The 17,308-nt window shown below is 46.4% G+C and overlaps 1 protein-coding gene across 4 annotated transcripts in view; it reads right to left on the bottom strand.

Annotated features, from left to right (window-relative positions):
• ANKRD12 (ankyrin repeat domain 12) overlaps positions 1-12,753 on the bottom strand; it is a 222,323-nt gene extending 209,570 nt beyond the window's left edge. For 2 of the 4 annotated variants that reach the window (XM_073631356.1, XM_073631353.1), the window contains exon 1: positions 11,923-12,101. The gene's annotated coding sequence lies outside the window, so the exon portion shown is untranslated. Of the gene's footprint in view, positions 1-7,650; positions 7,938-11,922; positions 12,102-12,480 lie in introns of those variants that run through there. The other 2 variants (XM_073631354.1, XM_073631355.1) reach the window with 2 other exon arrangements.
• Between the last annotated feature and the right edge of the window lie 4,555 nt (positions 12,754-17,308).

The following is a 17,308-nucleotide window of genomic DNA, read 5'->3' on the forward strand; positions in this document are numbered from 1 at the left end:
CCCCTGTGTGTTTATTTGCAGTATTGATGTTTATTTATATGAAACACTTTCAATTCACTGAGTGAGCCATGGGACCCACCATCACTACATTCACACCCTGCCCCCCAGCACCACTACACCGGAACTTCAACCACTGCCGCCCTAACCTCATCTACCGCCACAAACAACGGTGCCCGCTCAAGTCCACCTCATGCTCCCCCAGTGGTATTCCTACTTGCAGGCGATGCCAACTAAGGAGGACTTCAGGCAGCTGACAGAGGACGTGAAATCCACTTGCCGCTCAGAGATCCAGGTACTCCAATCAGGCCTCAAACACCTGGCAGACAGAGTGGAAATGGCCAAAAAAGAGATTCAGGAAACCAAACTACCAGTTCATAGGGCCCAACTTCAGGGTGCAGATCACTGCTCCTTACTTAACCTCCCTGGCGGTATGATTATTTCGGATTTTAGGTGCTGAAAGCGGTACAATTATTTTGCATGGAAATTTGGCGTTTTATATTGTAGGTCTGTAATTCTTAACAACAACACACTTAAATCTGTCCAAACCAGAGTCTAGTAGATATCCCGGGTATGATAAAGTTTGAAACACAAAAACATAAATTATAATATAATAAATAAAAATAAATAATTAAAAAAAATAATAATAAAATAATTTTCCCCACGATTCACTATCGTCCAATTCTGCAAGTGTTCTAATTTACTATCGCTGTTTTCTAGCTGGTCTAAAGCCACTTTTGACGTAAAGGGACACTTTTTGGTTGCTATGGACAATCTACAGTTTCCAGGCAGAAAGAACAGTATATATATTATAAAACTGCATGCAGGGCATGGGCCAAAGCACTGGGGACAAAAGGGATGTGAAATCATTTCATACAGTACTGTAATCTGTAAGATTACAGTACTGTATGTGTTATGATTTTTACAATTTTTTGAATTTGCCGCCAGGCTCCGCCCCCGTGCGTCGCGACGCTCGCAGGGAACGGTGCCTGGCAAGGAGAGGCTTCGGAGGAGGACGGAGCCCGCAGACACAGCGGGGGACATCGCAGGATCCCGGGGACAAGGTAAGTAAAGTCACACCAGTATCCTGCGATGTAATCCCGAGTGTGGCTCGGGGTTACCGCTAATGGTGCTGAAAGGTAACCCCGAGCCACACTCGGGAAAACCCCCAGGGAGGTTAAGAGACATGCAACAGCATGTCGAGGACCTGGACAACAGGGGACACAGAAACAACATTCAAGTGAGGGGAGTTCCAGAACCAGAGGGCTCTGAGGATCTACAGTCTACATTGCAGACCCTGTTCAATAACCTGCTAGGCCAACCCCTTGCTAAAACATATTGAAATGGACAGAGCCCATTGAGCCCTATGCCCTAAAGGAGCCACCTCCAAGCCACGAGATAATCATCTGTAGGATCAGCTCCTACCCCCTGAAAGAAGAAATTATGAGACAGGCTCGCCTAGCACGTAAAACATTCAAAGGTGTCCAAAATCAGCTATACCCAGATCTTTCTTGGATCACTCTACAAAAGCGCAGACTTCAACCCCTACTGCGCACTCTTCAAGACGAGAACATTCTCTACTGCTTGGGTGTTCCCCTTCAGCCTCACAGCAAAGCGCCAGGGCAAATCTGCCATGCTGCGATACCTGGAAGACCTAGCTGCCTTTTGTGATGTCCTGGAGATCCCCACCTCCCACAGTCTGGCAGAAGATCCCCTCACCTAAACGTCCTTGGGGCACAGACACATCCCGTAAAGCCACCAAACACAGAAATGGCTGAACTATATCTACTCTCTTTCTTGTGGTACCTGCTCACCAAATGATCTACCACCTGATCGCGGCTGGTGACTCTGCCCTAACCACTGTTCAGCTTTCAGTTCCCCCTGTGCCCCAGTTTTAGTCCTCAGTTTACCCCTCATGGGCGTGTCACAGATGAGATCCGAAAGTGAGGGATTTATCTTACTCAAGTACCCCCCCCCCAGGGTTAATTGACTAAAGTTGACTTGACATGACGACACTACACCAGATTAAGAATAAATCAGGCTGCTTACTATCTCACCCCAAGGCGATTGCCCACCACTTTGTAGAATTCTACACTAATCTCTATAACAGTCCCGGTATCCCTAGTAACCCCCCCTCTCCCGACCTTTTCCACCGTATAATAATATCTCGAGCGGAGCGGGATCTCCCAATGCAACCCTCAGACCTATCATCCCCTAGCAGACTATCAAATCCCTACCTTCCCATAAAGCCCTGGGCCCAGACGGACTACCTTATGAATATTACAAATCATTTTCATCACCTTACTCCCCCCCTTGTGAAAACTGAAAACTTTTCAATGCCTTTCTCCGGGACACCCCCATTCCAATGGACATGCAGAGATCCTTTATCACCTTGATCCCAAAACCAGGCGAAGACCCCTCCCTGTGTGCCAACTACAGACCCATTGCCCTTTTGAACTCAGACCTTAAAATCTTTCACAAAACTACTTTCGATCACCTCACTTATCCACAAGAATCAGGTGGGCTTTGTCCCACTCTGACAGGCGGGCGACAACACTAGAAAAGTGATGGATCTGGTTGATGTGGCGAATAGGGACAGCTCGGCGTCCTTGATACTTAGCTTGGATGGCGAAAAGGCCTTTAATCGCCACGCTACACCATGTTGGGTTTGGAGGGCCCTTCCTCTGATCCGAGATCTCTACTCCAACCCTTCCTCTCAAGTTAATACTCCCTTTGCCCTCTCCTCCTCTTTCTCAGTGGTTAATAGCACCCGGCAGGGATGCCCACTTTCACCCCTGCTATTCACACTGTGTTTTGAACCCTTGGCTACCTCTATCCGCGGAAACCTGGACGTTCGGGGCATATCGGTCAGAGGTAGGGAGTTCAAAACCTCACTGTTTGCAGACGACATTATCTTCACAATAGCCCAACCTAGAGTCTCCCTCCCGAACCTACATGCGGAACCTGACCACTATGGAGCCCTCTCGGGATATAAAATAAACGCGTCTAAATCAATTCAGATGACGATCCTCCCAAAACCTTTATACCTATTTCAAACATTGCCCATACCCATTCCCTAAGACCACGTGAGAAAGCTCCAATCCGACCCGCTCCAGTATATTTGAAACTACAAAAGACATAGAATGCCTCGCTCGGTACTAACGGCGGCACGCACGGATAGAGACCTTGCATTTCACAACCTTATCAAAATACTATTAGGTGATCCAGCTGCGTGCAATAGCTTCTTGGTTTACCCAACGATCCTACAACAAAAGGACAGAAATCGAAAAGATATGGCTTGCTCCGGTACACCCGAACAACCTACTTTGGAATGCAGAGGTAGACCCCGACCGCCTGCTGGGCTCCATGTCCCAACTTCGGCGGCTCGGGTCGTAAAACTGTCACATCTCCATGAGCTGTCAGAAAGATCACTTCTGACCTAGTTTGCTGTAATCCCAAGGTGCCAGATATCCTCACCCACCGGATCTCCTCGACGTGAACATCACGGAACCCATTCCACTTTGGGAATCTAGTAGACCCCCCGATCAGGCAAACTGTTGCCTTTTGCCGAACAAATTCGATCTGCCCTGCCAGGTGTTTTATGGGTACCTGCAAATCCGCCACTACGCCCCAGCTATAGCCCCAAACCTGCAATTTTCACCTCTAACCCCCTTTGAAAGCCTAATCCTAGCAGGCTCTGCCCAGAAGGGCCTAATTTCCGATATATACAGGATACTAAACGCCTACCCCTTAGAAGTGCAGGGCAAACATGCCTATATGATCAGATGGGAGTAGGCACTCAATGTGGAAATCCCTATAGAGCAGTGGCGGGTGATCTGGTCGCAAGCAGCGAAAAGCTCACTCTGCACACTGTATAAAGAAAACTCTTATAAAATCCTCCTTTTTTGGTAAATGACCCCAGATGTGCTCCACGACATGTACCCCACTAGCCCTGACTGCTGCTGGTGTTGTCAGGGAGACAAAGGCTGTACTGTATGTGACTGTATAACAGAAATGATACATAATATGATCTGTATCTTTAAAAACTCATGTATCCTTGTACTGCAATACAAAAAAAAAAAAAAAATTGCGATCGCCATTCAACCTCCCTCACAATCTTAATCAGGCATTTACATGATTCATTAATTGATTAAACCAGGGCAGATGATTTAATAGAGTATTTTTTGTTATAAAATCACTTAGAACCCCCAAACATTACATACATTTTTTTTAGCAAATACCCTAGAGAATAAAATGGCAGTCGGTGCAATATTTTGTGTCACACTGTATTTGCACAGCAGTCTTTCAAAAGCAATTTTTGGGGAAAAAATAAACTTTAATGAACAGAAAAAAAAAAAAAACTTAACAGTAAAGTTAACCAAATTTTCTGTATAATGTGAACGATGGTGCTACACTGGGAATTGTGATCTTATTTTAAGCAAAAAATTGATTCTTATTTTATCCAGAAACGTGTAGCTCTAGGTTCGCATAAGAATTAATTACAATGCACGCCACAGCACATATGCTTGCACACGCACAACTGTAAATAAGGCCTAAACAAACCATTTGAATCAGAAGTTGAAAATAAGCTGTGGTTGCCAGAAGAATTTTGTGAAATCTGTTAAGATCACTCAAAGATTTTTTTTTTTTTTTACTGCAGCAGTGGAGGGATCTACCTAGTTAGAGTTAAAAAAACAACCTACAAAAGTATTTACAGAGATGTTCACTGGTTTGTGCTACCTATTTGTTGCCACATAGAACTCAGAAAATATTGGTTTCAAAGACACAGCAACATTTCAGTGTGCACTAGAAAAGAAGGTGGAGCAGTCAACTCCATGCCAGACACAAGATCAGGCACAAGCCAAGTAGGGCATGAATACAGAAGCAAAACAGCAGTAAGCATGAGTCAATGCCATGTCAAACTGCTGCTGGCGAGCTTACTGCTAAGATGTGCCATTTCTTCCTTTCTATGCGGCATTCATGCCTGAGTTGCATTGTCTCTGGATGCTCGCCTGACGAGGTACACACCCCCTTTATTCCCTCTGCTTCTATCACACAAAATCATAGACAGACCTAAAAATGTATACTTTATTAATAGATAAAAACAGCAACATAGGATTCAGAAGGGGACATATACACATTTATTATAAACAAAATAACTGATGATGGCATACTTTAAAGCCTTTAGGGAAGGTTCATTACTTGACACGGAATATAAATTGTAGGAAACGCAGAAGGATAAACTTGCTATTAATTCTGTATATAGTTATTACCTGGGAAGGGTAACTTGTGTACGTGATAAAAGGGAAAGTAAAAAGCACAGACACAGAGGCTTAGCTTACAGCAGCCTGGAGCGATAGTAATGCAGGCAGATGGGCAGTGACACATTCAGCAGCCATTCCTGCTGCTCTTTCATGACCAATCCTCAGCAACAAAACACGCCGCACAGCCACAACACCACCTCCACTGGCACAAACAAATCATCCCCTGTACAATAGTGCACAGAATACAAATACAACTATACCTCTCCAGACACAGATCTTGAGACAAACAAAGGACACCATAACCTGTGCTGTACAAGATGATGCCAGGGGGGGACACCTGTCTCTTACCCACAGAGGTAAAGAAGCAGCAGCTCCTGCACTCTAGTGACCTGGCTGCTCTCCCCTGAGACAAAACACAGGAGAAGAAACATACTAGACCACAGAAAGAAGCATTGGCAAAAAATCCAGGAAATACTTGATGATGCAATTGTACACAACTACAAACTAATCAAGCTGATGTTTTGGAGAAAAAAAAAAAAAAAAAGGAAAAAACACACACACACAAAAGAAGCAAACAATTCTACTACACATAAAAAATATTTTGTGTACAAAAAAAAAAAAAAAATGTATGTAAATTGATACAAAGCATTGGAACAGATCAAAAAAATTTCAAACTGCCACCTTAAAAAGTATTTACTGTGATTGCAGAAAAACAGTCCCACTGGAAAACCCAGAGCTGACCTCTCATTTTGTATAGCCTGCATCAGCATGGCATGCTTTTGTGTCACCTTTTCTCTCTGCCTTTGTTTTGGGAAAGCTGAAAAACATGGCCCCTAAAGCACTCAGGATTAATATAGATAATCTGCAGCTCAAAAAATAGAAATGTGGGACAAACTGGGGCACAAGCACAACTCAGCCCCCATTCACACTTCAGCGTAAATGCAGCCAGGCGATTTAGAGGCTCTTGCAGTATAGGTGCAGAATTCTGTGTTTTTGTCCTCGTGGACTTTTTTTCAAATAGGAGCACCTTACAAAATGTGCATAAACACGTTTTTTTTTTTTTTTTTTCCCCAGGCACTTCCATGGGGGATAGAAGGGGATGGAAATGCCTGGATTCTGCCCCAGAGAAGCTTGTACAACTTTTTTGAGCTTCACATAACACCACACTCAGGTATGAACAGGTTCCTTTCAGAATACAGGTATCTTTATCTTGAATGTTGTCGCACTTTGTGAAACGCGCAACTAAACACTGGGCCCCGACACAAGGACAGATTGCCTGCTGCCCAAATATCATATAATTTATCCCATATGTAATTGTGATGAATTATGATTAGATGTATGTTTCTCTATTCTTCATCCATTGGCGGGAATCTATATGGATGTAATGTTACTTTTGTTCATAGATAAAAAGGTACATCTTTGCTTCAAAGTGCATTAGTAAGACCACATCAGCTATGGAATCTACATTTATATCCATTCATCTGTACTATTTAATCATGTTCATTGGCGTATATTGGTGTTTATACTTAACCCAGCCTGTTTTAATAGGTTTTAATTTCTACTGTAATAAAGTTCCATGGCTTTTATTAAAAGAATTTAAAAACATTTTTGTACCTATTTTGTCCAAGCAATAAACATGTTCCAAACAGAGCTAACACCTTTCAGGCTATCAAGGCCTTAGCATAGGGCAGAGCTTGACAGATTTGCTTTGAATCAAGAAGCCAGTTTTTTTTTTTTTTTAACAAATCTTACGAGTGGAACAAGTTCCCAAAAGTGAACTTATCCTTTAACAGCCAGAGCCGTTATTGCATTTTTTGCACACGATTAAAACAATTGTAGGCCTGAAGATTGCATAAAATCCCCAAACATTATATATTTTCTGAAAGCAGACACCCTGGAGAATAAAATGGTGGTAGCGACAATTTATGTCACACAATATTACCGCAAAGGAGGAAAAAAACCAAAAACAAAAACACACACTAAAAGTTAATTTTAGGGGGCACAAAAACGCAATAAAATTACCAATTTTTTTGGCAAACTATAAAAGCCGAAGTTGCTCAGAGTAAATAGATACCCAACATGTTAGCACCCTATATTTTCCATAGGTGATGCTTTAAAATCGCTACGAAGGAGGTCTGGTGCTAGAATTACTGCTCTCATTCCAGTGTGCATGGCGATATGTAACATGTGCATCGCAATCACCGTTTTCAAGCATAGGCACCCCACCAAGTGCATTTATGTTTGTACATACGTATATATGTGGGGGGGCCCACAGATGGGCAAGCAGATTCCCGAAGCTTGGGGTTGGTCGAGCACTTGAAACGCATTAGTGTTGGCTCTGCTTGGAACATCCTTGGAAAAAATAAAAATACATTTTATTCATCCTTACCTGGTTGCTGACTTTATCTACCATGGAAGGACTCTGTTGTGGGGTGGAGACTGAAAGTCAGGCACAGGGAGTGGAAGCAGAGATCTTGCCAGCCCAGCTTGCAGTGCCATTATCTTGCATGTATATTTTTGTATCTAGTGATGACATGAAATTTCCTAAAGCTGGCCATACATGCATCAGGTTTTTTTTTTTTTTTTCCAGCCAGCAGGTTTAACAAAAACCACTGACCCGATTTACTCATCCACACATTTAGGTGAATGGGAAAATCCTTCCTGCTGTATCATTGTCTTCTGTGACAGCAGGACTCCTCCTCCATCAGAATACACTGATCAATACTGCAACCCATTGACTGCAAGCATTAACCAAATATAAAATTTTCCAGCAGGACTGTTCGTGGAAGTTGATCGATAGATCAACTTCTTACAAACAAAACAGACATACAGGACTCAAAATTTTGCCAGCTCCAGTTGAACTGGCAAAATTTTGACCCAAGTGTGGGCAGCTTTACACCGACAACACTTTTTATTCTCTGAAATATTTGGGATGTTGCCACCTTGCTCAGCCACAAGATTCCAAATGCACACGTTCCTGTAGAAATTCCTGTGTATGTAAATGTAAGTGGGTGCTGCAGCGACCACTGACTGAAACCATATACAGTATCTCACAAAAGTGAGTACACAACATTTTATGATATCTTTTCATGTGACAACACTGAAGAAATGACACTTTTCTACAATGTAAAGTAGTGAGTGTACAGCTTGTATAACAGTGTAAATTTGCTGTCCCCTCAAAATAACACACACACAGCCATTAGTGTCTAAACTGCTGGCAACAAAACTGAGTACACCCCAAATTGGGCCCAATTAGCCATTTTCCCTCCCCGGTGTCATGTGACTCGTAAGTGTAATGCTGCGTACACACAATCGGACATTCCGACAACAAAATCCTGGATTTATTTCCGACGGATGTTGGCTCAAACTTGTCTTGCATACACACTGTCGCACAAATGTTGTCGGAAATTCCAAACATCAAGAACGTGGTGACGTACAACGAGCCAAGAAAAATGTTCAATAGCCAGTGCGGCTCTTCTGCTTGATTCCGAGCATGCGTGGAATTTTGTACACACGATCAGAATTTACGTCAATGGATTTTGTTGTCAGAAAATTTGAGAACCAGCTTACAAATTTTGTTGGTCAGAGATTGACAAAAAAAAAAAAGTCAGATGGAGCCTACACACGGTCGGAATTTCCGACAACAAGCTTGCATCGAACATTTATTGTCGGAAATTCCGATTGTCTGTACACGGAATTACAAGGTCTCAGGTGTGAATGGGGAGCAGGTGTGTTAAATTTGATGTTATCGCTCTCACTCTCTCATACTGGTCACTGGAAGTTTAACATGGCAAAGAACTCTCAGAAACGGAAAAAAATAAAATTGTTGCTCTACATAAAGATGGCCTAGGTTAGAAGAAGATTGCCAAGACCCTGAATCTGAACTGCAACATGGTGGCCAAGACCATACAACGGTTTAATAGGACAGGTTCCACTCAGAACAGGCCTCGCCATGGTCCACCAAAGAAGTCAAAGACATGCTGGTAGGTTAATTAGATCCTGTCTAAATTGGCCCTAGTATGTATGAATGCGAGTTAGGGACCTTAGATTGTAAGCTCCTTGAGGGTGTAGGGACTGATGCGAATGTATAATGTATATGTAAAGCGCTGCGTAAATTGACGGCGCTATATAAGTACCTAAAATAAATAAAGTTGAGGGCACATGCTCAGCGTTATATACAGAGGTTGTCTTTGGGAAATAGATGTATGAGTGCTGCCAACATTGCCGTAGAGGTTGAAGGGGTGGGGGGTCAGCCTGTCAGTGCTCAGACCATACACCGCACACTGCATCAAATTTGTCTGCATGGCTGTCATCCCAGAAGGCAGCCTCTTCTAAAGATGATGCACAAGAAAACCCACAAGCAGTTTGCTGAAGACAAGCAGACTAAGGACATGGATTACTGGAACTGTGGCCTGATGAGACCAAGATAAACATATTTGGTTCAGATGGTGTCAAGCGTGTGTGGCAGCAATCAGGTGAGGAGTACAAAGACAAGTGTGTCTTGCCTACAGTCATGCATGGTGGTGGGAGTGTCATGGTCTGGGGCTGCATGAGTGCTGCCAGCACTGGGTAGCTACAGCTCATTGAGGGAACCATGAATGCCAACATGTACTGTGACATACTGAAGCTGAGCATGATCCCCTCCCTTCGGAGATTGGGCAGCATTCCAACATGATAACGTTGCAAACACACCTCCAAGACGACCACTGCCTTGCTATAGAAGCTGAGGGCAAAGGTGATGGACTGGCCAAGCATGTCTCCAGACCTAAACCCTATTGAGCATCTGTGGGGCATCCTCAAAGGGAAGGTGGAGGAACGCAAGGTCTCTAAAATCCACCAGCTCCGTGATGTCGTCATGGAGGAGTGGAAGAGGACTCCAGTGGCAACCTATGCAGCTCTGGTGAACTCCATGTCCAAGAGGGTTAAGGCAGTGCTGGAAAATAATGGCAGCCACATAAAATATTGACACTTTGGGCCCAATTGAGTTATTTTGAGGGGACAGTAAATTTACACTGTTATACAAACTGTACACTCACTATTTTACATTGTAGCAAAGTGTCATTTCTTCAGTGTTGTCACATGAAAAGATACAATAAAATATTTACAAAAATGTGAGGGGTGTACTCACACTTTTGTGAGATACTATATACTCAGAGCGAGAGAATGTCACCAGCACACCAAGGATCTCCAGAATGGGTCCAAAACTTTATTCAGCGATCACATAGTTACAGCAGAAGGAAGGTTTCATTCAGAGCCTTGCAGGACCACTTCATTAAGCCTGATGGCTTCTGCTGTAACAATGTGATTGCTGAATTAATTTAGACCCAATCTGGGGATCCATGGTGGAGGACCGGCACAGTGTAGCGGCGAGGAGATGAGGACCGGCACAGTGTAGCGGCGAGGAGATGAGGACCGGCACAGTGTAGCGGCGAGGAGATGAGGACCGGCACAGTGTAGCGGCGAGGAGATGAGGACCGGCACAGTGTAGCGGCGAGGAGATGAGGACCGGCACAGTGTAGCGGCGAGGAGATGAGGACCGGCACAGTGTAGCGGCGAGGAGATGAGGACCGGCACAGTGTAGCGGCGAGGAGATGAGGACCGGCACAGTGTAGCGGCGAGGAGATGAGGACCGGCACAGTGTAGCGGCGAGGAGATGAGGACCGGCACAGTGTAGCGGCGAGGAGATGAGGACCGGCACAGTGTAGCGGCGAGGAGATGGGGACCGGCACAGTGTAGCGGCGAGGAGATGGGGACCGGCACAGTGTAGCGGCGAGGAGATGGGGACCGGCACAGTGTAGCGGCGAGGAGATGGGGACCGGCACAGTGTAGCGGCGAGGAGATGGGGACCGGCACAGTGTAGCGGCGAGGAGATGGGGACCGGCACAGTGTAGCGGCGAGGAGATGAGGACCGGCACAGTGTAGCGGCGAGGAGATGAGGACCGGCACAGTGTAGCGGCGAGGAGATGAGGACCGGCACAGTGTAGCGGCGAGGAGATGAGGACCGGCACAGTGTAGCGGCGAGGAGATGAGGACCGGCACAGTGTAGCGGCGAGGAGATGGGGACCGGCACAGTGTAGCGGCGAGGAGATGGGGACCGGCACAGTGTAGCGGCGAGGAGATGGGGACCGGCACAGTGTAGCGGCGAGGAGATGGGGACCGGCACAGTGTAGCGGCGAGGAGATGGGGACCGGCACAGTGTAGCGGCGAGGAGATGAGGACCGGCACAGTGTAGCGGCGAGGAGATGAGGACCGGCACAGTGTAGCGGCGAGGAGATGAGGACCGGCACAGTGTAGCGGCGAGGAGATGGGGACCGGCACAGTGTAGCGGCGAGGAGATGGGGACCGGCACAGTGTAGCGGCGAGGAGATGGGGACCGGCACAGTGTAGCGGCGAGGAGATGGGGACCGGCACAGTGTAGCGGCGAGGAGATGAGGACCGGCACAGTGTAGCAGTGAGGAGGACAGGCAGGCCGGTCAGTGCTCCTCTCTCCTCAGTAGTCAGGCCCGCTACTCACACACTCCCCCCGGGAAGTCAGGCCTCCACCTCCCGGCCACATAGACAACACGGGTGACCCCAGTGACGTGACCCGCACCTTCTGTCACCCCTCCCCCTCTGGTAGGCCTGCGCGCCCCTCCCCATGTGACCCCCCCGGACTGCTCACCTGCTAGCACAAGGCTGTGTCGGGCTCCCCTCAGACTCGGACGTTGAGCGGTGTCGGGGTGAATAGCCGTAAGGCGCTCAGTAGCCCGGCAGCGTTCACACAGCAGCGCTCACACCCCTCTTCTTCCCTCTGTCTCTCTAGTCCACCCTCCCCCCTTCTCTCTACACACTCCCCCCCTCCCCACCACACAGCCCTCAGCGACCCGAAACTGATTGGACGCAGCTCCGCGGCCCACGTGACTGCACACCGCCTCGTCCCATTGGCGGGCTGGCGGGGCGGAGCCAATGCTGTCACTCACAGGCACATACAGTCTGCGGCGAGCGTGGGGTGACAATGACAGGCAGCCCGACTTATCACCCACAGAGGAGCAACGTAGTGCGAGGGGGCAGGGAGCGGACACGCGGCAATAGCACACGTTCACATTCCCTACAATCCATTCTCAGTGCTCTAATAAAGCGCTCGCTCGTTGTGTGCCTCTGTCCGCAGAGCCCCTCCCCCAACCCTACGTCACGGAAAAGGCAGCTTCAACCCGGTACGAGCTGGCAGTTAGAAACAAACCTGCGGCCTCCGATTGGTTGCTAGGGTAGTGGCGTCACCCGGGAATGGCTGCCCCTGGAAGAAGGTTCTCGAATTGCAGGAGGGTGAAGATGCGAAGAGGAGGCGATTCCGGCAGGCGGGTTCGGGCGGTGGAGGCGCCGGGCTTCTGCTCAGCGCTCTGGCTGTGTCTGACGTCCTCAGAGTCCAGTGTGCTCGTCTCCATTGCAGGGTCTGCCTTCACTATTGTTGTGATGGCGCAGTGAGTATTGTCTGCTGGGCTGCCAGGGCGCATGCGCCAAGTCTGGGGGTGTCACGTGACTTGCCAGTTGCGACAGTGACGCAAGCAGCAGCTGTTTTGACGGATCTGAGCGGTATGTGTCTATTGAGGGCCCACATTCAGTGAGATAATGCGTGCCATGGGGCTGGGGAGCCTTCTTCTCAGCTAGGTGACTCTGATCAGGGGGTCTCTAGGATTGGGGATGTGACTTCCAGATCGCTTTTTGTTGCTTACGCTGGGTTCACACTGATGTGATGCGTCACAATGCATTCCTGTGCAAATCACATGCGATTCTGTGCGGTGTGATTTGAGCCCATCATTTTGTATGGCTCAAGTCATGCTGCATCTGCATGAAAAAGGGTACAGGCACCTTTTTTTTGCCTGACTGGAATTGGATCACATAGCTGTTCATACTCATGCGATTCAATCTCCTTTTGGGGTGTCAAGCAGCAGATCGCATGAATACAGCGCAATTGCTATGCAGTGCAAGAAACGCAAAGATTCCAGTGCATTTCTCGCATTGCATCAGTGTGATCCCAGCCCTACTCTGGCTGTAGATTGTACATTTAGAATGCCGTTTTCTGGCTGAGTGAGTCCATTTGTTAAATCGCATTCGTTATGGTGCAATTTGTGTACACAAACGTTTGCATTAGTTCTTCTGTTTTGTGGTGAAAGAGGTATATTTAGTCTAGGTTCACATATGTGCAGGTACAGCGACCCCTTCATTTAAATGGGCTGCTGTACTCGCAAGAAATGCAGTGGCGAAAAGTCCCCCGACCCTTTTTCAAAAACGCATCCATGCGGTCCCATGTAGTTTTGGCACTCAGATATTTTCTGATGCTGTTAAGAATTAATGGCACCCTGTACATCTGCTAAAGGGCAACGCGTTTTGCCTGCAGATCAGGAACACACCTATGTGAACTTAGCTTTGGTTCTACGTGACTGTGTGTGGCCAAAGATAGAATGGACACCTGATTTCTTTCTCAGCTGTGCCTAAACTGTAAATGCTGATTTTGGGAGGTAATTTAGGATCATTCACACGATAGAGGGGAATTTACTACAACTGGTGCACATGGAATCTGGAGCAGCTGTGCAGAGTAACCAATCAGCATCTATTTTCAGCTTGTTCATCCTTACAGTGATATTAAAGTCTAATTTTTCCTTTTTTTTTTTCCCTTTAAAAATAACAAACATGTTATACTTGCCTGCTCTGTGCAAGGGTTTTGCACAGAGCAGCCAGATCCTCCTCTTCAGCTCTCCTGGCCCCTCCCCCTGTTGAATGCCCCCACAACAAGCAGCTCATTGTGGGGGCACCCAAGCCGCTGCTGTCCATTCAGACACGGAGCCGCAGTTTTGTTTGGTTCCGCCCTCTCTCTGCTGATTAGCTGACATTGATTGACAGCAGCGTGAGCCAATGGCACCGCTGCTGTGTCTCAGCCAATCAGGAGGGAGAGTCCCGGGCGTACATTGCTGGATATAGATGGGGCTCAGGTAAGTATTAGGGGGCTGCTACACACAGAATTTTTTTTTTTTTTTATCTTAATGCATAGAATGCATTAAGATATAAAACCTTTTCGGCCTTTACAACCACTATAAGGGCCATAGTGACAAATTTTTGGGACCATTGGCATTTATACAGCGGCCAGTGCTATAAAAATGCACTGATTACTGTGTAAATGTCACTGGAAGGAAAAGGGTTAACAGTAGGGGGCGATTACCTAGGGCAGTGATGGCTAACCTTGGCACTCCAGATGTTTTTGAACTACATTTCCCATTATGCTCTTGCACTCTGCAGTGTAGTTGAGCATCATGGGAAATGTAGTTCCAAAACATCTGGAGTGCCAAGGTTCGCCATCACTGACCTAGGGAGTGATTCTAATTGTGGGGGGATGGGACTGCCTGGGAGAGGCATACTTAGTATGAACAACAGATCGCTCTCCTCACCCCTGACAGCACAGAGATCTGTCTGTTTACATTGACAGATCTCCGTTCTGTCTCTATGTGGAGCGATCGCGGGTGCCCAGCAGTCATAGCAACCACCGGGCACGCGCATCGGCTCTGTGGTCGCGCTGCAGGCGTGTGCGCCCCTAGTTGTCAAAGGGCGTGTCGACGTATAGCTACGACGGTTCGCTCAGGGGAGCCAACCTGCCGCAGTATAACTGCGTCGGCTGGTCGGGAAGGGGTCAAATACCACCAAAAGAAAGCTCTATCAGTCTCAAAAAATGCTAAAAAGTTTGGGTAGTGTTGCATGACTGTGCAATTGTCATTCAAAACGAGACAGCGCTGAAAATTGGCCTGGGCAGTTAGGGGGAGAAAGTGCCCAGTAGGCAAATGGTTAAAATGGAAGTACACTGCATTTGAGCTCTACAAACCAAAAATGCTATTTAATTCATTTTTAATATTAAAGGCAAACTCCCCCTTCTATCTAGGTCTCTATGCTTCATTTTACTGAGAAATCACTTTGAAAACACCCCCTAGCTGAGAAAGCCACTCCTCCCCTACTGAAGACTCCTGGGATGTATGACATCATTTGCCTAAGCATGGAAACCAGGAAGTAACTGAAGAAATGTTTAAAGCAAGCAAATATTGAGAGAGTGAAGTTCTGTTTTAAAGAGGAACTAAAGCTACAATTAAAAAGCTGAAAACAGACATCAATTTATTGCAGAGGCGACAATGCTAGACAGAGCACCATTGCATGCAATGACTCTTCTGCAATAACACACTTTCAGTCTTTTATTAAATGTACGCAGCTATGTGTGCACAGCTCAGCATGCCTTCCCAGCACACTGCAGCTGTGCCGGAATGACTGATGTCCATGGCCATGCGCAGGACTGTGTCACCCCCCGCTGGCCAAAAACCCAGAACACAGAAGTAGCCTGGGGGAAGAGGACAGTGACCGATGGGGTATGTACAAACAGCGCTCAATGGGACCAGAAAAATAATAAAATGTCTATTATAAATAATACATTAATCCAAGTTCATTTATATTGATGCACGCTAAAAAATTAAAAATCTCACAACAGTCAGATGAAAAGATTGAAATAATAATAAAACTTGATAAGAAAAAAAATCATTTTCATCGTTGAAATACTCTGAAAATTGATAGTTACAATACCGCCGTGACTCCAGATGACAAGGGGTTAACATCAGCAAGATTCTGTTCTGAATCCGGAATAAAAAGACCCAATGGTTCAAGTGTGCATGGAGGAATTGAAGAAGAGAGACACCGCTCTCTATGCTGCAGCTACTGGCTTGATAATGGATGTCACTCTCACTCTGTAGGGAGGTGTATTGTAGCCCGTGTCGCCGTGGGACTTCCACGGTCAGCAAGCTGATCAGGCGAGCAATGTACCAGGTGTCCTGCAGGGGCACTCTAGGTGGCGAGAGCTAAATCCGAGAGCCGGATACAGGAAGTCACAAGATGTCAGGCAGTACGCAAACTCGATGTTGCCATGGCGACCGTGACTAACATGTTTCACGCGCCTGTGCTTTGTCAAAGTCACGGGAGCCAGCGGCAACAGACGCATATATAGGCTTATAGACGTAGAGGGGGAAGAGCTGTCAAGTCTTGTGATATTAACCCCTTGTGTACATTATTATGGTAAATTAGTACATACATATTGCATTGGGAAAACAGATTCAAATACAATAACGCTAGCAATTTGGTATATTGAAAATAAAAATAAACGATAATAATGAATAATAATAAAAAATAAAGAATAAAAATAATAATAAAAGAAAAATAAATGAAAAAATAAACACCAAAATTGATTATCAATATGTAACCTATAATGTCTCATAGTAATACGATAAAATTAACCACTTCCCACCCGCCCACCGTCATATGACGTCCTGGGCTTTGGGCGGGTATACCTGAATGATGCCTGTAGTTACAGACATCATTCAGATATTGCCGGTTTCAGCCGGCGAATCTCTACACCATAGGAACGATCATAGCGGCTGTTCCGCCGCTTGATTGTTCCTATGGGAGGCGAGAGGGGACTCCCCTCCCGCCGCCCTCCGGTGCTTGTTCCGACTCACTGTTATGATCGGTGAGGCGGAGAGCGGATCCGCCGGCGCGGGATGTAGATCATAGAGATTTCCGGCGGACCAGATGGTCGCCGGAGTCTCTATGATCGTCGGAGGCCAGGCGCGATGTTATGACGTCACGCCCGGCCTCTCCATTCAAAAAATCGGCACTGCTTCGGCTGGGAAGCGGTGATCGTTTTATTTTTTTTTATTTCAGGCTTCCCAGCCTAGTGGTGAGATATGGGGTCTTATTGACCCCATATCTCACTATTAAGAGCACCTGACATGTCATATTGCTATTACAAGGGACGTTTACATTCCTTGTAATAGGAATAAAAGTGATCACATTTTTTTTTTTTTTTTTTCAAAAAAGTGTCAAAATAAAAAAAAAAGAAAATATAATTAACAATAGGAAAAAAAAAAAAATTAAAAGTGCCGCTGTCCCCGTATGCTCGCACGCAGAAGCGAACGCATACGTAAGTCCCGCCCACATATGAAAACGGTGTTCAAACCATACATATGAGGTATCGCCGCGAACGTTGG

This window comes from Aquarana catesbeiana, linkage group LG05 (genome assembly GCF_042186555.1).
Source record: "Aquarana catesbeiana isolate 2022-GZ linkage group LG05, ASM4218655v1, whole genome shotgun sequence".
In the NCBI taxonomy this organism is placed as follows: Eukaryota; Metazoa; Chordata; class Amphibia; order Anura; family Ranidae; genus Aquarana; species Aquarana catesbeiana.